The sequence below is a fragment of the Talpa occidentalis genome, unplaced genomic scaffold (genome assembly GCF_014898055.3).
Source record: "Talpa occidentalis isolate TD23 unplaced genomic scaffold, MPIMG_talOcc4v2.1 talOcc4.7, whole genome shotgun sequence".
Lineage (NCBI taxonomy): Eukaryota > Metazoa > Chordata > Mammalia > Eulipotyphla > Talpidae > Talpa > Talpa occidentalis.
The window spans coordinates 21,543,184-21,569,072 of NW_023605083.1; the positions used below are offsets into that span (position 1 = coordinate 21,543,184).

The 25,889-nt window shown below is 36.7% G+C and overlaps 1 protein-coding gene and 1 pseudogene across 7 annotated transcripts in view; one reads left to right on the top strand and one right to left on the bottom strand.

Annotated features, from left to right (window-relative positions):
- Window positions 1–25,889, bottom strand: part of KDM4C (lysine demethylase 4C) — a 415,273-nt gene that overhangs the window by 211,758 nt on the left and 177,626 nt on the right. The gene's annotated exons all lie outside the window — the stretch shown is intronic.
- On the top strand, window positions 8,197–8,506 carry LOC119231992 (ribosomal biogenesis factor-like; annotated as a pseudogene).

A 25,889-nucleotide genomic window follows, 5' to 3' on the forward strand; every position in this document is an offset into this window, starting at 1 on the left:
ATTAGACCTATTATTTATTTTATATTATGTACTTTAAATTCTAAAGTTTTTCCTCATTTTTTTTAACATTTATCAATTTTTACATTTTTTAGACAATATTGCATCCCCCACCCCCTCAGATTGAGTCCCCACAGAATCTCCTTCCCCAAGGCACCATCACCACAGTCCCCTGTGCTCCTCCCTCCATCCCTCTCACTCCTCTCCCTCCTCCTCCCCTGCAGTATTTCTCTGGTTTATAATTGTCTGTTTTGGCTTTGTTGTGTTTTGTACTGTTATTATTATTTTTTTTTTACCCTGATGTCTTATTTGGTTCCCCTATATTCCTGTTATAAGTGAAACCTTATGCTCAGTGAAATTAAATCCTAAATATTAACATCCTCATCATGGTTATAAAAGTTTCAAAAAAGTTCATTTTCAATTAAAGTGATTCATAAAAATTGGAAAATGTAAGCTAGTATAAAAATTTCATTTTCAAAAAAAATTACCCAATTCTGATTTCTTATAAGTTTTACAATATAGAAGGATCTAGGGGCTTGACCTGGTGGCATAGTGGTTGAGCGCTGGGCTGTGAAAGCCTCTGCAGCACTGGTTCATTTCCCGGCCGCCAGTGAGAGTCTCACAAAAAAAAAAAAAAAAAAAAAAAAAAAAAAAGAGAGAGAGAGAGAGAGAAAGAGAGAAGGATCTAGAAAAACTGTAATTCAAAGAGCCATTCTAATAAAATTTCTGCCATCACATTATACCTGACTGCCAAGTCATCATGTTCTTCATTAAAAGGTTTATTCCTTTTGAGATTTACACAGTTTTACATGTATGCTGAATAGAAACATGTGTAAATGTTACATAAATTACCATCAAATTTAATTGTACTGAGGATTTCTGTTAACCCCTGTAAGTGTTTTTGTTAACAAAGCATTCTTTTTTAAATTACTACAAAAATTTTAGCCTAAAGGTTATTTGCAGAGTGAAATTCCCAGGAAAAGAATCACTTTTTTCCATGAGGAAAAACAGCCTTAAATCTGGTCCAAGGCATTCCTGTCATAAATGGTGGCTTATGGCCTCACCCAGCAGTACCTGCAACAGTTAACTAGGATCTACTTCAGATAGGCAAGTCATACTGGTATTTATCTTTACCTTAGGCAAAAGCACCACCTGCAGAATAAAAAAAAACAGAAAACAAGAGACTTGGAACCCGTAGGCATAATTACCTGTCAGAATATACTACAGGCTTTCTAAAGTTAACATCCTAATACCTATTGTTCCCCTAGGAGAATTCCAGAATCTGCTTTAGAAAAGCTAATTCAATTTTCTGCTGATAGTCTATTTTATGCCATTCAAATATATTATTACTTAGTGCATCAGATACATATTTCTTATGGAGTGAAAATACTTTGAATTTACTGCTGAAGACATAAAAGAAATCACTACACTACCTAGATGATCAAAAACCTAAAAACAAGGCAAACTTTTATTCTTTTTTCTAAATTTTTAGCTCTACAGCTAAGAGGAAAACTTAAAATAGAGGTCTGCAAAAAGGGTGCTTACACAGTATGATAGAATAGTTAGTAAAAGCTTCTTCCAACTCCTCACAATTGATGTTTTTAAGCCAGATAACCCTTGAAGGTAGGTATAGAAGCTGTCCTGTTCAGTGTACGGTGCTTTGCAGTACCCATACCGATTGTCAATGTGTGCTAATATCAGTCATGGCATCCCCAGTAACGACGATCGGCATATCCCCAGATGCTGATAAATGTCTTCTAGGGACAGTCACCCCAGGGTTCAGAACTGGTAAGTTTATAGAAATGGCCTCTCACAGCTTGGCTCTACTTCTTTGGATGTGTACCAGGGGGAAGACATTTAACTTCTTTGGCTTACCAATCTCCAAACTCTATAGTGGAACCTCTCTCATTGAACTTGTAACTACTCGGCATAAATACTTCAGCAATGGCTACAGACCATTAGAACTCATTTCCGTGTCAAACCTCAGGCACCTTCTGTGCTTCCTCATCTCTGTTAACCCTGCAGGGATAAATTAGGGCACTGGCAATGTTATTCTTAAGATTTCTTTTTTAATTAGACAGTTCACTTTTAGAGAACTGATTGCAATTTTCTTATAGGCTGATATACTTCTCATACATAGCAGGAGAGTAAACATTTTTCTAAGCAATGACTGCTCGCTAGATATGACCAGTGTTTACTGACATCCACAGTTGCAGCAGACATGAAAGAAATTAACATTAAGCATGACTGTTCACTTGAGCACAATTTATTGACTATGGAAAGTGTCCCCTCAACTAAATGAAGAATATTTCTTAACAAAGCACATTATTACGATCTTTAAAAAAAAAAAAAAAAAAAAAAAAAACTTCTAATCTAGCAACTCCAATCATTGTAAATCACTCACTGTGATTTATTTTGCTCAATATACAGCCCTTTGAGCATGTATAAAACTAATTTAGTTTCACACCAGATAGTAGTTTCACACCAGAGCATTTGGGTTAAAGGAGATAGTTCTAGATGAAAAAATTTGATGGATCACCCACAATGCACAATACACTTACTGCACCCAAAGGTGGTGGGGTGGAATGAGGGGCCAAGAGTTAGGGAATAGAAGATGGGAGACAGAGTATTTCAAACACCTGTGGAATCAAAAAGTTAGCCAGCTCTGTGTAAATGCTACTGCTGTCCTGAAGAAATTCAGCAAGACAGTAGTCACAAAGAAGTGTAAAACTGCAGTAGTACACATCAGCATACTCTCAGAGGATCACAGGCATCAAAATACTCTGAGGTGGTGCAAAATGCAGGTGCAGAGGAGTGAGATCTGGTTTCTACATGTTTTATAAGTTCCCCAGGGTTTTCACATATACTAAAGTGCAGGAACTGTAGGGTTAGAGGATATCATCCTTTTAAGAGGAATACTGATTGTGGTATAAAGGAATAATGTCATGCAGATCTTTTCAAAATATATTTTTAAATAAATTTAACAGCTGCTTTATTTTCTAAGCATTCTCTGTATTGGATGCTCAATTAAAAAAAAATATTGGTTTACATAAAAAGATTCCTGCAGAATTTATTGAAATAACCCATGCTGATATTTCTTAAATATTAACAGAACGTAACTCAAGTTATTTTATGGATGTGATAATCCAATGTCTGTATCCCAAAAAACCTACCTGTGGCTGCCCTGGAGAATTACCTATCAGTGGCTGAACCTGACTTCTGGGGGATCCCAGTAACTACTAAATCTGGATAACTTGATTTCTGTAGGGATTCTTGGGAAATAGATATACTTTAGCACAGCACAAAGAGAATGTCTTTTCTCCTCTGACAAACTGAAACAAAAGCATCACATTGATCCAATTACATCAGGAAGAGTTAAAATGAGACCAATATCCCAAAGACCCTTAGGACTCATCAAGAGTGAATAATATCCTTCAGGGGCCAATAAAATTAATGACATTAAAGAAATTAGACTCTTATGAGCCATAAAAGAAAGAAGTGGTAGAGGGGTATAGAAATCAAGTCTATTTTAAACCTTAAAAACTAAAAAAAAATTTTGAAAGAAAATCTCTACAATTTCTTCAGAATAGGGAAGGTATTCTTTTTTAGCACCCACAAAATCTTTTTTTCCTCTTACATATGACAAGAGGCTGCAGTGAAATTTACCTAGGTTGTAAACCTGTCTGATATACTAGTTGAGTGGCCTCATGCCTTAGTTTCAGATTCTTCCTCTAAATAAAATTAGCTGCTAAGAAGAGTCAACTCAATAGGATGGTTAATTTTCCTGGAAGAATGACTGGGGCAGAGTAGCATGTAACCTTTAAAGAAACAGTCTCTGTGTCCCATGTACTCAACAGCTTGCATACTCTGTCTCCTTACTTAACCTTGGGGAAAGACTATCTAATGGGATAACATATACACTGCCTTGTGAAAAGTAAAGCATTACACTCAAATGTTAGCAATTATTAACTTTGAAATGGAAGAATAAACAAATTAAAAGTGAACTGACACCCAGGATAGATAAGTAAATAGTAAAAGGATACTAAATTTCATTAAATGAGTTCAAGTCTCTTTCATGCCTTCAATAATTATTGAATAAAAGGCAAGAGCTAAGCATTTGTCTTCAATGACCTACAAGAGATACTAGACATAAGCAAACACAAGAAAGAAAAATCTAAGCACTATAATTAAGGTAAAGACAGCTAGGAATTTTACAGTAGAGAGAGATTACTTCAAGCTTAGAGTGAGCAGATAAATCTTCACAAAAGAGGAAGCAGTTGAAATGGCCTTGAATTATGTGTAAATTCTAGATAAAGAACATATTCCAGGTAACAGCACAAAAAAGTAGGGTGGCAAAGAAGCACAGGAGCAGGGTACAAGGTAACTCAGTCTTGCTAAACCACCAGGTGAAAGGAGTGCTGGGCCAGCAGACTGGAAAACAGGCTAAGACAAGTTATTGAGGGCCCTGAAATTGTGCCTCAGAAAGCAGACTTGAAATGCTGGGAGCTAGGATTCCTTACTCAAAAGCTTTCATGAAGGAATTTCAGAGTTTTGCATTGAGAGTTATCTGACAGATTTTATTTGATTTATTTTTATTTTTATTTATTTATTTATACAAGCACTGAGTACAGTCAGAAGCGCAGGAAGGTGAGAGAATTCACCAGAGCCAGAGCAGAGAACAGAACAGGCAGACTGACGAAATACACTGCTTAGGGGAGCAACGGGCACGTCAGGAGAGGTCTACGTGCCGTGTGGAACCCTCGCCTGCAGCCGCCGGTCAGGGATAGAACCAGCGCTGCAGCGGCTGCGGGCAGTTTCACAGTCCAGCGCTCAACTGCTGTGCCACCAGAGGAGGCCCCCATCTGGCAGATTTTAAGATGGAAGATGTAGTCAAGGGGTAGCCACTAACCTCAGAGGTGCTGAAGAAGTGGAGGTTTGAATAGAAACAGCTGGGTTAACAGTACAGTAATATTACAGGGGATGAAAAATGAGAAAGGTATCAACAACACAGCAAAAGACCCTAGCTTTAATCTTCCACCAAGAGGTAGTACCAATACTGGGGGAAAGGAATGCAGATTAATGAGGAACTATATGCCAGAATACTGCTGTTCAATGTGTCACAGAACTACAATCTTGGTGAAACTAGGAGCAACTAGGAGACACAAATTGAAGTAATGAAGGAGTAAGGAATAGTCAATACAATCAGTCTGCACCTACTATATGTCAGCTCTGTTCTAGGTGTAGGGGATTCACGAATAAACAGGACAGATAAAGATGCCTGACTTATGTTTTAGTATAGGGAAGACACATGAACAAATAGATAAAGAAATTAAAAATAGAGAAAAGAGCTAAGGACAGAATGCAGTGGTCCTCGAACATATGCAGGTCTGAAAATGAAGCTGGTAAATAACCAGACAGTTGAAAGAAAAGCAGTTAAGAATGTTGTTATGAGGAGAAAAGATCATGTCTCATGGATGAAGAAGCTGAGGGCTTATGGAGGAAGGAGAACTGAACCCTGGTTTTTGCTCAGAGGTGAACTTGATCAATGCTATTCTGATAGTCCAATTAGAGAGCATTAAAGAAACAATGAGAAGGAAGGAAACAGAAATAGTGAGTACAATAACTCTTTGTAAAAGTGAGCATGTGGGAACCAAGATAGTAAAGTTGTTCAAGAAGGGAAGCATAGTCTTGTGCTACCAAAAGCTCAAATAAGAAGAGAACAAAGTTTGATTATTGGTTTTGGTAAGGTGACAGGTGAATGATTTAAGTTTCACTGGAGTCGTAAGACAAAGCAATAATCAGAGGGTTTTGAAAGGAATGAAAAGTGAGGAGGAACAGATAAATGGTGGAAGCACCAGGGAAAATCTCACAACTTCATCCTCTTACAAGGCTAATTGAATGGATTCCAAGACACACATCTTCACTTATCTGGGGGGACATAAAGTACATGAAAGATTTGGCTTGTTCTGATGTCTCCAAAGTGTAAAATAAAGAGTTCAGTGTTCTACATGGACCAAGAAACCTCCACACAGAGGATGGATTATCCCCTCAAAGAAAAGCTTCTTCCTTTGGAAGCTAAGTCTCATACATCTCATATTCTAACTAAAGTTGTTTATCATCAATTTATCATGATCACCTTAGAGTAAAAGTCAAAAGTATCAGCAATGTTATTACCAATGGAACTTGAAAAGTTTATTTTCTTCTAGTAACATTGATTTTTAAAAAATCTGCATTAATTTAAGATTTAGCCACCAATATATTTTCCATCAATCATATAAATAATAAGGAAAATTAACACCTATGCATGTAAGTGCATGTACTGATAATATTGCCAGGTTTATGACTAAGAAAATAAGCCCTGATTTAAAAGCAATAATACAATTGAGAATGATATGCTCATCTGAACAGGATCTACAATGCCAAATTACAAATTTTAAATCTCTATAATACAGTCTCTAAAATTAGTCAAAACATCAAGAGCAGCTTTTAATAGATTGTAAACTACTAAAAATATTCCAATTGTTTGGGAATTCTTAACATCCCCCAGAGGTCCATATCTGTAATAAACAATGTTTGGAGTCATTTGGTTTGTTTTTCACAGCATGTGTTCTTAGTACCAGGCCTTATTTACCTAGAGTGTAAAATGAGATATAAATGAGGGTCTGAATTTAAGACTGCAAAGATTCTTTGGCTTCTCACTGAGAAAGATGTAATCAGCTATATATTGCAACTGCTGCTATAAGTAACCTGTATGATATATAGTTTTGATTATATAATAAACTGAACATGGCAACAAAATCTGTCATAGCACAAAGTGAAAACAAACTTCTAGAGAAAAAGATTCCACCTTTCACCCAGTATTTCTCTCTTGATTTTTACTCTGTCTTCTTAATGTTCTCTCTAAACCTGCTTCTCTCATACCATCACATACTTGTTCGCATTTATAAACTCCTTATATTACAATAGTTCATTCATTTCTCATACCAACACAATGTAGATACATTTCATGTGGGTGATGAGAAAACTGAAGTTCTAAAACACGAGTGTGTCTGCCCAGCAAGTCCTTAAAAGACAAGTTTTATGCCCTTACTACCACCATAGATGCATTTCCCAATTGAGTACACAAATTCAGGAAATGTTTTCTTCTAAGACCCAATGCTTATTAACACCCACTGAGCATCACATTTAATCACTTTTGATTTTGTGGTAGCTAAAATGATGAAAAGAACTTTTTTTTTAAGATTATTTATTTATTTATACATACAATAGCTGGGGTACAGGCCAGAAGTGCAGGAGGGTGAGAGGATTCATCAGAGACAGAGTGGGGAGAACAGACAGACAGACCGAAAGCACCGCTGAGGGGAGCAGTGGGCACGACAGGAGAGGTCTGCCATGCCCTGTGGGAATCTCCCTGGCTGGCCGGGAATCAAACCTACACCATGGAGGCTGCAGACAGCTTCACAGAGCTGCGTTTAACCCGCTGCACCACCAGGGAAGCCCTGAAAAGACCTTTTAGACCATAGTGCCTTCAGGGTGTCATGGAGATACCTGCTCCATAAAGGCACAACAACCAAAAAGGCCTTTACTTTTACTGTTACCAGTTGGTTACACCATATTATAAAGAGCAAAATGAAGTCACAATGTCCATAAGAGATATCTCCCACAAGCTTATCTTGTTTCCAGTAACTTTTCTCCAAAGCTACTCTCTAGTAATCCAAAGAAAGGGAGTTCGGGATCTGTCAACAATCTATCTGTCAAGAATCTATTTTCACTCCAGTGACTGGTAATCCCAGAAACCCTGGCTATTCTGTAGCTCAACACAATACACAAATAGCACTCAGATTCCAACACCCCTTTATAAAATATAAACTTTAAACTTCTGAAGAGGTGAGCATTTTAACTACCACAAAAGATCATTTTAACTACCACAAAAAAGCAATTCTGAAACTTGATTTTAAACCTGAATATAAATTTTTTTTGAAAACTTGAATTCTGAGATTTGAACTTGAATCTCAATTAACAAATTTAAGTGACTTTCATGTAAGTTGAGAAGAAGAAAATATAAACTAGAAGGGACGGAGAAAAGGAACTAATGATGCACAGCATGAATTTCCTTCTGACATGTTTATGCTGGATCCCATGCATGTCACCTGGAGCTTGAGCAGCTTCAAAGGGGCAACAACTATATGCTGAGAGATCATGGCCAAGAATAGTATAAGAGGATGGAAGTCCAGAATTTATTTTATACAGTCAACCAAAAACCTTTACATCTAAAAACAAAGCAAAACCATGGTAACCATCTTAAGTTTCTACCAATTTAAGATGATAAATACTAATGGAAAAAGTTAACAGAGTGAATAAAATTTTAGTAGATAAAACCAAAACCTTACACATTTCTCAAAAGGCCTTTCTGTTGAACCCCTGCAGGTAGAACTGATTCATCAACAGTATCATGAAAAATAAACGAGTTAATGATGACAAAGCTACAAGATTAATGGATCAGTTGTAACACATTGATGATGCCTCAAATTTCCCAAAAAGACCAATAAATTTAATGTTTTCAGTTTCCCAAAACAGTGAGGCAGCCTATGACAAACCCTCATTCCATTAGAGTAGACCAGTAGAGTTTTAAAATTGAGCTTAACTTGGGCAAAAGAATTCAAGCAAGCCCAATTTATGAAATTCTCTTTTATTTGAACCCCATCATATTTTTCAATGGTAACCAACTTTTACAATGCCATTCATATCAAAAGATTCCATCAGAATTTATTCAAAATTATACATATCAGTTGATATGTATTTCTAGTCATGACAGCCCTGGAATATTTACTATGATCATGATGACCCCAATGATGCATAATTTGGACATCCATAAAAACATCTAAGAGAAGAATAATGAATAGACTGTAATCAAGAATGCATGTTTTTGGGCCTCCCCGGTGGCGCAGCGGTTGAGCGCTGGGCTGCGAAGCTGCCCGCGGCCTCTGCGGCGCTGGTTCAATCCCCGGCTGCTCCCCGGCCACCGGAGCAGGGTCCCACATGGCGCGCAGACCTCTCCTGCCGCCCGCTGCTCCCCTCAGCAGTGTACTTCGGTCCTTCTGCCTGCTCTGCTCCCTGCTCTGGCTCTGGTGAATTCTCTCACCCTCCCGTGCTTCTGACTGTGCCCAGTGCATGTATAAACAAACAAACAAATAAATAAAACATGCCTCTATTAAAAAAGAAAAAAGAAAAAAAATTTAAAAAAAAAAAAAAAAGAATGCATGTTTTGCAGGCTTCAAAATGAAATATTAAATCCTCAAGAAAAGGTGGAGAGAATTAAATAGTAAAAAGAATACAGGTTTCCTTTAATGTTCATTGTCACATATCAGGTCCATTTCAGAACTTTAAAAATAAGAAGTCTACAAATGCAACCACTAACTAAATCTTCCTAGCTGTGTGTTCTTGATTTTATGTTTAAGTATAAATCCTAACACAAAACATCAAAATTCTAGCATTGCTACTAAAAATGTGTTTTTAAAAGGAGAAGCCACTTGCAGAATATATTACTATTAGCAGAAGACCTTACTCTGATCAAAAAAATTTTCTACCACCCTCACATTTAATTAAATAATAAAAAAGAAATAGATATTTTAGACTACCTGTTTGTGTCTATATTAATAGCAAAGCAGAAACCAGAGACCAAAGAAAATTAAAGGATTTTAAAAACATAATAACCATAACAATCTCAAGTTTTTATGTTTAATAGAAACTACTCAGTTGAAGTTTTCCTGGGCCAATACTGTATCAGTCGGGGGTCCCAACAGAAAACAGGAAGAACATTTAATACTAAAAACATCTGAAAAATACTGAATTAAGAAACAGAAGAGGCGTGACAGGATAGAGAAAACAGAAGAGACTAAGTAGCGCCCTGGGCTGGCTAATAGTTCTCACTAAAGCTGGTTCTAAAGGGTCTAGATGAAGGAGCACTTAGCAGAATCCAGGAGAATCCCTGGGAAAATGACAGAAGTTAACTGTGAGGGTAGCTACATCACTGGTCCCTGACTCTACTCCCCTTCCAATCTACTGTGTGGTCCCACTGCCTACATCCAACAACAAGCCAGGGTGCTTGTGCAGTGGGGGTTGATATAGACCAGGGACTCATGGGAGGAGACACATCAGGGTGGACACCAGCACAAAGTGACCTGGAGGCACAAAACAAAGTTCTCCAGAAAGAACCCTATAAAGGTTTTTAAACCAGCACACACACTCCATGAGGATGAATTAAAACAAATAAAAATTAATGCAACCACTAACTTCTCCTGCCTACATGTTCTTGATTTTACATTAAGTATAAATCTAAAGCTTGCATTTTCTAAAAGTGAAAAAGGCCAGTAGTCCCTGGAAGATGGATTCTGGATTACCATCTAAAGTTTGTGCTTAATAAACACTATCTTCCCTACAGCACTGCAGGAGACATGAGGAGAAATGTCCCCCAAAATTTCCATACACCAGAGGAAAAGGTCACAGAGACCCTACCTGTCAGGATGGCAGTACCACAAACACCTGACTACTCTCAAAATTCTGGCCCTTTTCCCTAAAGAGAAAGATGAAAACTGATGTGTTTGATTCTCTGCTCTTTTTTCCCACAGAAAAAAGAGACAATTCTGGATTCTGTAGTCACTGATATAGGAAAGATTTGAAATAAACAAACAATAAAGATTTAAAAGTTATTTCATGTGGTTACATGAACATCTTTTTGTCTGGTCACTTATTATAAGCCATTAGGTTGACACCAAAACCCCCACATGACTCAAAACTTGCCTGATGTTTGAATTTTATGATGGTATTCTGTCACCTAATGTTTCCCTAAGCAAATAAACTCAAAAAAATATATCCTGGAATTCAATGGAAGCTAAAATTTGCACTCTTCCTTCTGTCACTATAATCATTCATTCATTTACTCACTCATTTAAATAATAAAGCCAAGAATACAATTCACTAGCACCATGCAATCACACAGTGAATTTAAACTGCAATCATTTTAGACTAAATAAATACAAGGTTTGCATAAATGAATCAGACTCACAAAGGAAAAAAAGCTTTAATAAAAACCACAAATATGAACCACAACAACTAGCCCTTGTCACATTAATAACTCTTAGTCATGTTAATCAGTATAGTGAAATGCAGCATCATCACAACACTTTTAGAAGAATTTCTTGGAGATTTTAAGAATCCATCTGATTCTAATGCTTTGCATTGTAACAAGAGAGTTTGCCACTGGTGTAGTCCACGTCAGTGATAATTGTGGTTGGACCGGAGTAGCGGTGGTTAGTATGATGAGAAGTGATCACTCAGATAGATTTGGAAAGTGAATTGTGGAGAGAATGGATGTATAATTAAAAAGAAAGAGAGACATCAATGAAAGACTCTAGGATGTTTTGTCTCAGAAACTGGGGGAATGGAATTGCTATTAAATGAGATAAAGGATCCTATGAGAATAGTTATCAGTCTTACATTTGTGAAGCCTACCCAATTGAAGATGTCAAATCATCAATCCCAGCAGGTGTTGCTGGGTTCAGAGGAAAAGTCCAGGCTAGAGACATAACTTTAGTAGACAGGAGCATATGGATGCTATTTAAAGTTGCAAGACTGAATTCAATCACAAGAGAGCAAGTGAAGACAGAAAAGAGAAACCTAAGGACTGAATCCTAGAGAGGTTATGATGTCACACAGAAAAGGAACCAACAAGAGAAACTAAGAAGAAAAGACTGGATAAGGTAAAGGAAAATCAGAAATGTGTAGTGTCCTCAGAAACAAGGTAAGAGGATGCTTCAAGAAGAATTGAATCAAACTGTATCAAAGGCTGCTAATAGGTCAAATAAGCTGATAATTAAAGAATAATTCAAGTTAGCAACACTGGGGCATTAAACATTTCTAATAGCATAGTCAGGGTTAGTAAGGGTGGTAGTTAAATAGAGACTGAGAACAATTAAATTGAAAGAACAAATACAGACAATTCCTTTAAAGGAGCCAGGGAGGGGCCTTCCCTGGTGGCACAAGGGGTTAACACTCCACTGTAAAGCAATCCGCAGCCTCTGCAGCACGAATTAGATCACTAGCCGGCCAGGGAGCAACCCACATGGTGAGGCAGGCCTCTCCTGTCTCACCTGCTGCTCCCCTCAGCAGTGTTTTTCAGTCAGTCTGCCTGTTCTGTACCCCACTGTCTCTGGTGAATCCTCTTACCCCCTGCATCTCTGGCCTGTACCCCAGTTCTTGTATGCATAGATAAATAAATCTTAAAAAAAATAAAAATAAAGAAGCCAGGGATGAAAAGTAGGATGACAAGCAGGATTAAGAGAGTTTTTCAGATAGTAGAAACAACAGCTTGTAAATTGATTAGAATGAGCCAATGGATTAGCAAAGATTGGTGAAGCAGGAGGAAAATGAAGAACCAATGAGGCAATGTTCTTGAAGGTGCAAAAGAGGGTCAGTTCAAGTACACAAGTATTGTCAGACAAAAGCAAAAAACAATTCATTCAGGATAATAAAATGGAAAGTCAAGAATATGGGCACTGGGGATGGTAGATAGATAGATGTGATAGTGAGAATCTGTGGAAATTCTGTTTTCTCAGTGAAGTGAGAAGCAAGGCAATTCATAGAGTGAGGACTGAGATAGTGGGAAGCCAACAGACTGGGGGAATGACAGTGAAGCTTTGGGCATTACATACTGTCCATCTGAATCATGGATCTGGAAAAAGCAGTTGGGATAGCCATGTGCTTGTTCCCAGACACAATTCAGCTGCACAAGGATGAGCATGAAGAGCAGAGAGAGAGCTAGATGGAACAAGACAGGGGTTTTTACAAGGAGAATATGACAGAGTGATGGACGGGCAACAGCATGTAACCAAGGGGAAGATGACAAGATTCATTACACAATAAACTAGATAGAAAAAGAAATGAAAACACAAGAATAGTGAGTGACCATAAAAAAGTGGAATCAATGGATTTTATTTCTGCTGAGGTCCAACTGGGGTAGTAGAGGGAATAAGATGAAAAGATAGTCAGTGGCTGTCACAGGATAGAATGCCTGAAACTACAAATATTAAGATGGTGCAACCACGAAGACCCTGGTAATGAAAAAAGTAAGATGGGACAAGATCATTGAACAAGAAGAAGTGGAAATAGGAGTTGCCCAGAGTGATTTTTCCCAGGCCTTTCTGAATGTCTCTCCCACAGCCCTGTGCTTCATAAGTAATCTCCCACATTCTCCAAGTCATTTCTGACAATGAAAATAATCCATACTAGGATAAACGATTTAACATTCTTCACCCTTGCATTCCAAAATAGAAAAAATAAAGTCAGATGATCTAACTAATCTCTAAAGGGTGGAATATGAATCCCCCACTAACATAATTTTCCAAAAATTAGAGAGAAAAATAAACAGAACTGGGATGTTTCCACTGGAATGGGCAATGACTGAGTCATCCATCAAGAAAAGGAAAATATGGGTCTGCTGCTCCTAAAGTCATCTGGCCAAAATGGAAAATATTCGAAGGTGTTCAAAATTTCTTACAGGCATTTCTTAGAAGACATAATCCTCTTTGTAGATTGCAATATTCAATGTTTAGGATAGAAATAAAATGAAACATCCTGCTAAAAGCACTATATGGGGCAGATTTGCACTTATTCATATTATATTCCCGCATTTAAATTATCTTGCATGTAACTGGAACTTAGTATGTATTTACTTGCAAAATTCCATCTAATATTCCTGAACTCAAACACCAGTTCTCACAAAATGTTTCAGACCCTGCATGTTGGAAATAAACTCTCCCCACTCTGTATTCCCACACAACCTACTACCTTTAGTATAGCATTTATCAACAGTAAAAACCTAGTCTGTTAGATATTCAAGTGCTAAGAAATTGTCTTCATGAGCTTCTCACACCTAACAAAGTTCCTTCCACTACCACAAGCTGATAATGTTAGCTCTGTTAACTGACAGTTACAGTGGAAATTAAAACTGTTTAACTAGACTTTCAATGTTCTTCAAGAGCTATATCGTGGATGCAAGGCATAATAGCAAGACTTAAACTTTAGCAAGGTCCAAGGAAACGATAAAAATTTTTGTACCATTCAAAAAGAAAAACAAAACCAGGAGGTGTCTCAATTCTTGAGAGAGGCAAATGGACTTCACCCACACCTTTGTTGTCTTTCTTTAGGGTTAAAAACAATAAAATCTTGACAATGGACTAGTATTAAAAGTGGCAAGAATAATGACAATAATGACTTCTTAATGACTAAACAACAAAAATCATTTTTGTTAGAATTGAAAGAAATTTTAACCCCAACCTCAAAGTAGTGGGCAATTTCAATTCCTCATCATGGCAGTAGTAAAAAGAGAATACACTGAAAAAGACTGCTGCAGACAAAGATGGATTTCTTTTGTTTCCTATCTCTATTACCATGCCACCTTTTAACTGCCCCCCCCCCCCGCCCCCACTGGTGGAAATGTAATGTAAAGACCCTAAACCTAAAATAAATACTTACCTTAGATAGGTGAAAGAACACCCATTTTACATAATGTAAACAAAAGAAACAGACAACTGCTCTTCGCATATTTCTCCCACAAGCAAAAATAAGATATGATATATTCTACAAAATTAATAAGATGATGTATCTTGGAAGCAGCAGAGAAAGTTTACAATTCTCCTAAACTGAAAAGCACCATATTAAAAAATTCTATTCTTTAAGATGTTTTCAGAATGTTAATTCTGCAAAAAAAATTCAGTCAACTCCAGAATTTCCCATAAATGACTTAACCCATAAAACAGATTTTTAAAAATCAGGAAGACACACAAAGAAATGTGAATAATTCCAAAAAAAAATGTAAAAGGGCATTCATAAATTGGCCCCATAACTCTGCAATCCTCATTACAAACACTGATTTTACCAAAAGTATGTGATACACCATATGGTATTTTTACACATGACCAGAGAATACTGTACTCCTTTGTCACTGTCTTAGCCTTAGTCAATACTTTTTAGAATGAGAAAATAAGAACTGTTGTAAAAAGATCAGAACTGGGCTCTGAACTGCAAACAAGGACAACGGAATAAAATTCAAATGAAAAAGCAGAAAGTGTGGTTGCTCCAAAAAGAGCATCCTGAGTCTTAATTTATTACCTCTACACAGCTGTCACGCTCTTTTCTTCTATAATAACTGCAATGTGTTTCAAATAAAATTGCACAGAATATCAGAAATTCTGATATCAGCCAACCTCAGGTATGTCAGAAACAGCTATGTATTTTCAATAGTAACTGGCTGAATTTTTATTTAGGAATTTTCAATTCTGCTTATGCTTATTACCATAAAAAATAAAAGCTGCTCAATTTTTTCCTAGTGCTATCTTCACTGGTAACAGGGAAGAGAATGAAGGAAAGAATTAAGGGAAGAAGAAAAGACTAGGAGGAAGGGAAAAAGGAAGGGAGGGGAGAAATCCAATAAGTTGAAACAGCTCCCTCTGGGAGTCTCTGCAAGAGGGAAGGTGAATTCCAAGGACCCACAAGTACCAGATAGTATTTCTTCAGCTTTTTTTTTTTTTAATGTTACTGCTTTTTTTTTTTTAAAGATTGATTTATTTATGCATACAAGAACTGGGGTGCAGGCCAGAGGTAAGGGGGGTGAGAGGATTCACCAGAGACAGAGTTGGGAACAGAACAGGCAGATTGACCGAAGAACACTATTGAGGGGAGCAGCGGGTGAGTCAGGTGAGGTCTGCTGCACCATGTGTGTAGCTCCCTGGGGATTGAACTCATGCTGCAGAGGCTGCAGCAGATAGCTTCACAGTACTGTGCTTAACCCCTTGCACCACCAGGGAGGCCCACCTTTTTAGCTTCTTCTTCACAGCGCCAGTTGAGAAGCACTTTGAATATGGTACATATTTTTCTCCAGCTGGCATATAGAATGGACTACGGAAGAACATACTTCATAAAAATCCATTTTGCAAACTTGAGCCTAAGATAGTGCAACAGATTCCTTAAATGGTATATTACAACAAATGTGTTTGCTTCACCATATGCCTCAAGAATGCCTAAACTTTTTTTTACATTTTAAACCAATTTGCTAGCATTTACATTTTAATAGCAGGGAAACATTTTTATGCAAGAATTTTTATTTTTCAATTCATATCCCTGGGCAGCTAATTTTAAAATAATATAATCAAGTTATATTACCTAGAAAGAAATCTAAGCATTTGCTTTTCCTGTAATGAATATTGGTGCTTTGCTTTTGTTTATTTCAAAACTGTCAGAACTGAAATTGTCAGTTTTTGAACTAAGGTTATTTCTCAAGCATTGCAGTCTTCACGTTTCACTTCTTTTCAGAGGACTGAAATAGCCAGTATTTTGTTTCCTTTCTATTTTTGTTTTGTTAAATTTCTCAATACACTGAAAATATATCCCAGGTGCAGTAATTATAGAAAAGTTACCATATGAAAAAAGCCTTTAAGACTAAATGATCATAATTCTTGAATATAGCACACACGTTGGTGGAAAGATGTATTATTTCTTTCTATCATAACTCATAGGAATACACTTATTTCTGAGAGTGACTAACTGCTCAGAAAGAAACATCTCCTTGTCTAAACTGAAATATCTTTGAACTACAACAAAACAAAAATTAGTTAACACACAAAGCTTTGAATGGACATATTCTGTCTCTCAGCACTGAAAAAGTTATGCCCAAGCACATTACCATTCACACAGAAAAGTGGACAATTTTTGTACATGGATTTTGTGTACTTTAACTATTTTTTTTTTTGTCTATACTAAAGTGCAGTTCTGTTTTGATCAGCTGTGTTTGACTTAGGTATAGGTATTTATGCTCCTTCTACAGGTCTGTGTGGGCTCCTGTAACTGCTTCAGAGAAGAGCAGCTCCCTAGAGAACTGAGAGAAATGCAACTGCTGTGTGCACATTTTCTCATGTAATCTGCAGAACCCTGTAAGACAGATATGAGTCCCTTTAACCTATATGTGAGGGTCAGGAATGCTGCCTGCAATAAGTGACAGCAAAGCTGAGTGAGATCTGCAGTACATAGTGTTTATCAGACAGTGAAGGAGCGGTACAATTCCTGAGAAAGGCTAAAAAGGTATGTGAGATGGCAGGAAAGGTGAGTTGGAGTGAGGTGAGTGGAGAGGGAGTAGGAATAAGCTGACAGGTGAGAGGAGAGTACCATACAGTCCCTCCCTGCCTCTGCCCACATCGTGGAAGAACCTATTTCCAAAGGTCATCTTGCACTTTCCTATTCTATCCCTGCCTCCTGGGAGGAACCTTGCAGGATGGATTGACTGGCAACAAATTTCAGGCGAGGTTCCTACCTTAGTCACTCACAGACTATTGAGTTAAGAATGTGACTGGGGCCACAGGCAAAAGGCAGAAGAGAGGACATGGAGAACCATCGCATCACATGAACCAGGCGAGTGGGATGTGGGCCCTTTCTTAGGGGACCAGCCCCTGCCACCTCCCTCTCTCAGTCCCTATGATCCTATGCAGAACGAGAAAGAGGCAGCTTTGTCAGATTCATAAATACACCTTTCAAATATCTCAAATAAAACTCACAACCAAAAAAAATTTAATTAAGATGCAAAATATAATAAATTATACCTGAGATCCAAGAGATTAGTCAAATCCCTCATTTGGATCGAAATATGAACATTTCTATACAGTTGCTAACATTACTAAACAGGCCTGATTTATCTAACACAGGTAGGAAGTAAAATGTACCATGTGACAGATGAGTATAAATTTCAAATACTTGACACTATTAAATTTTAACATAGCCTAATATACTCACAAATCAAAATGCAGTAATATCAGCTACATACATGCAGTGATTATTGATATTTAGGCTCCTATGTGAAGCGGAAAACAAGTAAATTACACAAAGCCTCAACTCCAACAAAATTATGTAAGCCCTGATGGAATCTTTGTGTTGGATATCATTCTAAGCCACCACTTTTGTATTTTTACCTCCTCGGTAAAAGCTCTTTATTAATAGACCTCACTTAATTTTAAGTAAATTCAATACTTTGAAATCTATATTCACTGCAAAATACAATGAGAGTTCTTAAAAATAAACTTTTAATTTTTTATTATACATGTAATCATCAGTTCTATAAAAATATTAAATAAAACTAAGTTATAATCCTGCCAAAGATGATGTTAACATTTGATAAATACCTTTTTATAATTTATAATACATGTATATATATATAAATCTGGTCTATAATCTGGTCTTTATCCTGGTCAATAGATTACAGACATCTGTCTATATCAATGAATACACATCCATATCATTTTAATACTGATTAGTATATCATAGGTTAAATATATCATAATTTTTTTCATCATCCCTTAGTGTTAGACATTTCCTTGCTACCAAATTTTCCATTTGACAATCAACATGACAACTATGCAAATAAATACTTCCTGAAGCAACTTTCTCATTATTTCCACAGAATCCCCAGGTGTTGGGTGCAGAGTTACAGGAGATATTTATTTCAAAAGCTGGTGGCCCAGACATCCTGCAGGTTATACTAATTTAACAACACTGGGCATTTTCATTTGTCTTCATCAGTGTGGGAGGTCAGAAACAGCACTCTTTTGAATTTTTCTATGACTACTAATGACATAAAGTTACGTAGATGTAATTACATATTTAATGTCAATGAAGAAAAACTGAGTCTCATGGAAGCCAGCATCTCAGACTTGCCAGACAACTTTAAAATATTCACCTTTGCTTTAAATATTCTCCTAATTTTGTATTCTGCCCCAAATTTATCAGTATTTGAATAAATGTGTTTTCTTTTTCAGTAACTTGCTATTAAGTAACATTTATAGATATATTGTAGGTGTAACTATTAAGGATATTACTCCACTATCTCTCAGGTAATATAGGTAGTACACCTTTTTATTTAGTTTGCAGTTTTCTTTTAATTTAGTTCAAATCTCACCATCTTTTCCTTCACACTATCCACCAATGGTGTCCTTACCCCTACATTTTCTTGTACTGTTAAATAAGAAACAGTTTAGCCATACAGAATTTTGTTTTGACATAATATAGAAATCTCAATTTATTTTCCCTCACCTGGCATCCATTCTTTGCTCTACTGAAGTTACCCTAAAATACTGAAGGTTTTGAAACATGAGTAAAGTATTTCTCTACTTCTTTAATATCTTACAAATTCTGCTATATTAAGAAAAATGGAAACCTGTTTTTGTGCTTTAATTTTTTTTTTAAATGAATTTATTTCAAATTATTTCTTTAGTAGTTTTCCATTCTGATTTTGCTGCTATAGTTTTCCTGGTCTTTTACCTCACTTTGATATACACTATATTTCTATATATTATTAATTAAGATTACATACACTTAAAGTACTTCATATTTTTAAAACTGAAGCACATTCTTACTACTTTGAATGCAGCATTTAATAGAAGAAATCTTTGAAACACCTGACACTGGCAAAGATTCATCAAGTCATCTGGTGACTTCTCATGGCCACTGTTCAACAGCTTTAATTTATAAAATTAAATTTCTAACCCCTATACACATCCATGTCAATGGATGTGCTAGATCAGAGGGTCATAAAACATCCTGATTACTGATCAGTAAGAGTAAAAAAAAAAAAAAGTGCTGTGCTCTTTAGTCGTTTTGGCCCCATTACAGGTGCTAATTGCTGCATCTCTGTCCCCTCACTCCCACTTCCACTCTTAGCCACAGCTGGAGACTCAGGACACCCTTCTGCTAACATACACCTGGAGTTAGATAAGAGCAAACCCTTTTTCGTGTGTACATACGCACCAACTTAAAAAATTATGTTTTTCATGCTCAGCGAAATAAACCAGAAAGAAAAAGAAAAATTCCGGAAGGTCTCACTCATAGCATGAATCTAGAAAACCTAAATAAAGGACCAGGAAAAAGAATAACTGTAAGAAAGAAAAAATCAAATTCGACAAATAACTATGAACCAGAGACACACTATTGGGGGGGAGGGATGGGGAAAGGAAGGATTGGGGTCAAAATAAGGGGGTTGCGATTGTATGGGGAATATAAAAATAAAATTAAAAAAAAGAAAAGAAAAAAAATTATGTTTTTCACTTTCAAATACTCTCAAGTAGGCGTTGATACTTTCAAAATGCCATCTTTTATAAGGGGGGTGCAGTTGTATTGTATGGGGAATATAAAAATTTAAAAAAAAATTAAATAAAATTTTTTAAAAAATGGGGCCTCCCCCGTGGCGCAGCGGTTGAGCGCTGGGTTGCGAAGCTGCCCACAGCCTCTGCAGCGCTGGTTCGATCCCCGGCTGCTCCCAGGCCACTGGGTGAGGGTCCCACATGGCGCGCAGACCTCTCCTGCCGCCCGCTGCTCCCCTCAGCAGTGTACTTCGGTCCTTCTGCCTGCTCTGCTCTCCGCTCTGGCTCTGGTGAATTCTCTCACCCTCCTGTGCTTCTGACTGTACCCAGTGCTTGTATAAATAAATAAATAAATAAGTCTTAAAAAAAAAGCCATCTTTTTGTTTTATTTTTTTAAAGAAAAATAAAAGGATCAGTAAATAATAACCAAGAGATATTTTAGTACAGGTGTCTTGACATTCGAACCTTGCTCCCAGAAGCAGTTTCTATCTCTGAATGTGACTGGCTGGATAAAAATTTACTCCAGAACTATAAATCTTTTAAGTACGTTATTGACACAGTTTATGTAAAAGCCAAAGAATAAAAATTTTGGACTATCTGAAAACCCTCTGACCCAGATCAAACTGCATCCCCATACTAGGTACCTTCACAGTTCATTCTGCAAGACAGGTAACATGGGCTGACAGTGTAAAATGATAACTGTCCTCTAAGACAGCGTATCAGATCTCCAGGGCCCTCAGGTATAAACACAGAGCAAGGAGCCTTGGCCTGTGACTAATTCCTGGGGCAGGTCTAGAAGCAAAACGCAGGATGCACTGATGGTCACCGCCACAGCATAATTTGAGATGACAGGGACACCAAATTGCCTTTAGAAACTTAATAAATGTCAACATCTCATTAGAGAGAAGAGACACAAAAATTTATTACATGCCATGTGTTCAGTCATTATTCCAGTAATTTTCATTAATTACCTCATTTAGCAATAAAACTACAACAACCAACTTGTGATATGGTATTATCATCACAATTTTTAGACGTCTTGCCTAAAATGATACTACCTGTAAATGACAAAGCCAGGGCTCATTCCTGGGGTCTAAATAAAGAGACCTTTTCGTTCTTCCACAACTAAATTCCATTAATGTCCCCAACTAGATTCCCTACCTCCCTCTTACAAAAGCTTAGCGATGAGCTAGCTCAGCAGGTCTGACTTAGCTTAGGAGAATACTCTATCATTAAATGGGAGCTTCCTGGGTGAGGAAGTTCCCATTTCTATCAATACTACTTCCTCACCCAGGATGCTCCTGTGGTACCTTAGACACATGAATGGGATCTGCCCCCATTTCCTTGAAATTTGAGGCATACAAGACATGGTCCACCTCAGGTCCTTCTGCTGAAGCCCATTCCCAATTATACTCCTTTCAAGTCCTTCTCTGTGGAAGAATGAGAGCTGAGGAATCCAGCAAATAATGCTACTTATCAATATTTAAGGTTTCCCCCAATGAATTCTATTTGGTATTTGTACTTTGTGTATATATATTTGTGTGCATGCATGCACACCCCTTGCATAGCAAATACACTGCACAATATGGAGAGATCACACCCATAAATAGCTTATAGTAGATTTGGAACTGAATGATAATCTCTTTTGTGAGCACGTCAATTTGATGATACCTTAGGCTGAATACACAAACTTCCTACACTTAAATGAGGGTTTCTTTTAAGAAACAACTAATCTAGAAAGAATAAAAATAGCACAAATATCTTTTACAAAATTAAGTTACATCCACTTTATCATCTTGTCTTCCATATAAAACATATCAATTACAAATTTATAACTAGTATCTTCTAGGACTTTAAATGTCAGAGTAAGTCAAATGTATGTGGCACACCCACACAACCTTTCAAAGCACTTGGCAAAAAAAAAAAATTTACGAAGAAACACCACCCTCTACTGGTGAATGCTACGCACTAACCATGCATCTTTAATTTGAGGGGGAAAAGCAGTGATGTAATTAATATTTAAGCATCATATTCCATGATACAATTTATAAATTCTAGTAGTGAGTTTTGATTATATGGTGGATAATAAGCATATACATTGTATATGTCTTAGGAAAAGCAAATGTGTGATTTTTTCCAGGCTTTTTTACTATATTAAGTATAGAACACTATATCTGAAAATAATTTCAAAGCAAATTTGTTTTAATTCTTTCAACAGATTTTTGAATAACTGATGTGTATAAATGCTGTTTATTTCCTTTTTAGAATCTATGAGAAATGTCACCTTAGAGAGCAATTAATAACTTTGGGATAAAGATTTAAATATTTTAAAAAAAAAAAACACTATGCACATGTGTAAACACATGTATTTATATCATTCCTCACCCAGAATGAGATTTTCATTGCAAGCTAAATACCCTGAAGCACACAAAGAAAAAAGCAAAAAAAAAAAGGTTGGCAGCAGAAAATTATCCCACTGATGAGATTCTTTGCTATGAAATGTAGGTTCCAAGATGAATTCCCAGTCAACGTGATGTACACAGATTTCAGAACATGTCTACCATGTAGACACATTTAGATTACTAGTTTGGTGCTCTCTATATAAAGCTACTACTGCAAATAAAAATAATTTCATTGGATATTTTTTCAAATACCATAAAATAACACATGAAAATAATCTTGTAAAGAAATTCCCAACAGCACAGAGCACACTGTCTAAAAGGTAAGTTTCCCTGCTTTATTCATTCCACTGGCCATAAATCACAGTAAGAAACCATTGTATCTTTCCATTTCTTTTGCTACCCATTTGCATACTTTAAGCATGTTTTTTTGAAACAGCTTCATAATATATAAGGTACTCATTAACAAGATGTTTTAATTTTCACTTAATATGGAGATCTTTGTCACATCAGGACAGATAGATTTACCCTATTGTTTTTAATAACTACACCATGGAGATATTCTAAAAATCTATTTAACCAACTCTCTACTGCAAGCAATGGTATTTTCATAATAATGAAGTGGGAGAGTGGGCTGCTATAGTCTTGATCTATGTCATAAGTCTGACAATGTATCCATGAAATAAAATACACATATATGTCAGACATAAATAATTACTGTGCGTTATTTTTTTATATGCAAAAAATTCCATTTTGCGACTTGATTTTAACTCATTAAACAACTTTATTTTTATTTATTTATTTATTGAGTTTTTTTAATTTATATTTTATTTTTATATTCCCCATACAATTACAACCCCCTTATTTTGACCCCAAGTCCTCCTTTCCCCACCTCCCACCCCCCTATAGAGTGTCTCTGGTTCATTGTTGTTTGTTGATTTTGATATTTTCTTTCTTATAGTTATTCTTTTTCCTGGTCCCTTATTTAAGTTTTCTAGATTCCTGCTATGAGTGAGACCATCCGGTATTTTTTTTTTTTTCTTTCTGGCTTATTTCGCAGAGCACAATCCCTTCCAGCTCCATCCATGTTGCTGCAAATCGCATGTGTTTATCTTTTTTGAATGCTGAGTAATATTCCATGGTGTATATGTACCACATCTTCTTCATCCAGTCATCTATTTTTGGGCATTTGGGTTTTTCCAAAGTTTAGCTATTGTAAATAGTGCTGCTATAAACATAGGGGTGCAGGTGCTCTTTGGAATTGATTAAACAACTTTATTTTAAAACTCACTTGAGTCTACAATTTCACACAAATAACTACATAAAGATAGACAATATAACACCTTTCTCTGCATAAATACCACAATTTTTATATAGAGAAGGAAAATGCATATTATATATTTGTGAAAAACACTGGACATATTATATATTTGTGAAAAACACTGGGCATGCATATGTTAGAGTGTAACCCTAAAAATGACACACTCACAACCATACATTCCATTAATCTTTCCTCATTTTATGACTCTTATAGCAAAGTTAAAATCTCCAACTGCAAATGCAAACAATTCCATAAATAGCACATTTCCCTGAAGTTCAACCTTGTTCATCTTTGTTCAGTAATCCATACTACTCCAGTGATTAGTTCTGCTGTGGACTTAAGTCATAACATACAAATGGCATAAAATAGGCTAGCTTTTTTTTTTTAAAATAGATTTTTTTTTTAAGATTTATTTATTTATACAAGCACTGGGTACAGTCAGAAGCAGAAGCACGGGAGGGTGAGAGAATTCACAAGAGCCAGAGCAGGGAGCAGAGCAGGCAGAAGGACCGAAGTACACTACTGAGGGGAGCAGCGGGCGGCAGGAGAGGTCTGCGCGCCATGTGGGACCCTCCTCCGGCAGCCGGGGAGCAGCCAGGGATTGAACCGGCACTGCAGAGGCTGCGGGCAGCTTCGCAACCCAGCGCTCAACCGCTGCGCCACCAGGGAGGCCCTAAAATAGGCTAGCTTTATCTTCCTTTCACATAGCTAAAAATTTGCCTGTAAGGTTTATTAATGACTATCATAGTTACAAATACTCTATCTGTCATCAGGCTCCTTCCTGTTAAAATTTCCCAAAAAAACATACATTATCTACACATTTCCACACATGTACTTTATAAAACCACAGATCTACAGATTAAAACTGATTTTAAATTAAGTTTTGCCCCTTGCAATCTGTTCAATCCAAAGAGTCCAGTATCCTGTGAAATATAAAGCTGAGTGTATAAATGAATAATATAAATTTGTGTCTTAACTTTCTGTTGAATACCCAATTTCCCTCTCTGTCCTATTTCTACATTCCCAGGACTGTAGCTTCCTTGTCTTGTGCTTTCTCAGCTTTTGAATCTAATCAAGACCACTGTCTTTGGCATGGAATTCATTTCATAGTCATTGCAGCCAGAAATGCCAAACAGAGAAAATTCTTCTCTTCACCCCTTGGGATTATCATAAGGACATATCCTGCTGGGTGAAGATGATACAACAAAGGCATTCATTTAATAACAGAGGCAGATACGGAGGAGAGAGATAGGCAGGGATACACTTAGTAGACTAAGAAATATAGAGAGCCTCAAGAAAGCATCCAGGGACAGATGGGATACTTAACTGAACTCTACAGGGTTTTTCAAACCTCTTTCTACAGATAATAACTTACACAATATACTTGTTTAGGGGACAAAGCGCAGCACAACCAACTTGAAGCATTAAAAAAATGGTTAACAGGGCTAGAAATGTAGGTTGAGAGTCTACAGACAGTAAAGACATCCTCTGTAGGGACAAAAAAAAAAGTGGGAAAGACAATCCTTATCTCTTGACAAAATGAAGCAAGCAGACATAATTCAACCTATGGCCTCTGTGACTCCCACAAAGAGTAACTTTCAATTCCCTGATTCCCTGAAGTTACTAGCACTATGTGTCCTAATACAAAAAGGACATCCATAATTTGCTATGGGAATACAGTGGGGGATTGAAAAGGTTGTGCCAGTTCATAGTCAGTTTCTGAAGGAAATTAAGTCCAAGTAGGTGCACAGGGGCAGCTAGGAAGAGGAATACAGGCTCAATCTTGGGGCCATAGCAAACACTAACTTCTATAAATAAAACAGAAAAATATTCTGGCACAATTGAAAAGCACACAAACTTGAGATAATGTTCCTATAAAACAGAGGCAAGGTTCAAATCCTTAATTTGTAGTAACTTAAAAAACTAAAATATGAAGAAAATATCGGCAATTAAAATTGTTCAAGTTCCCTAATAATTTACAAAATAATAAAAATT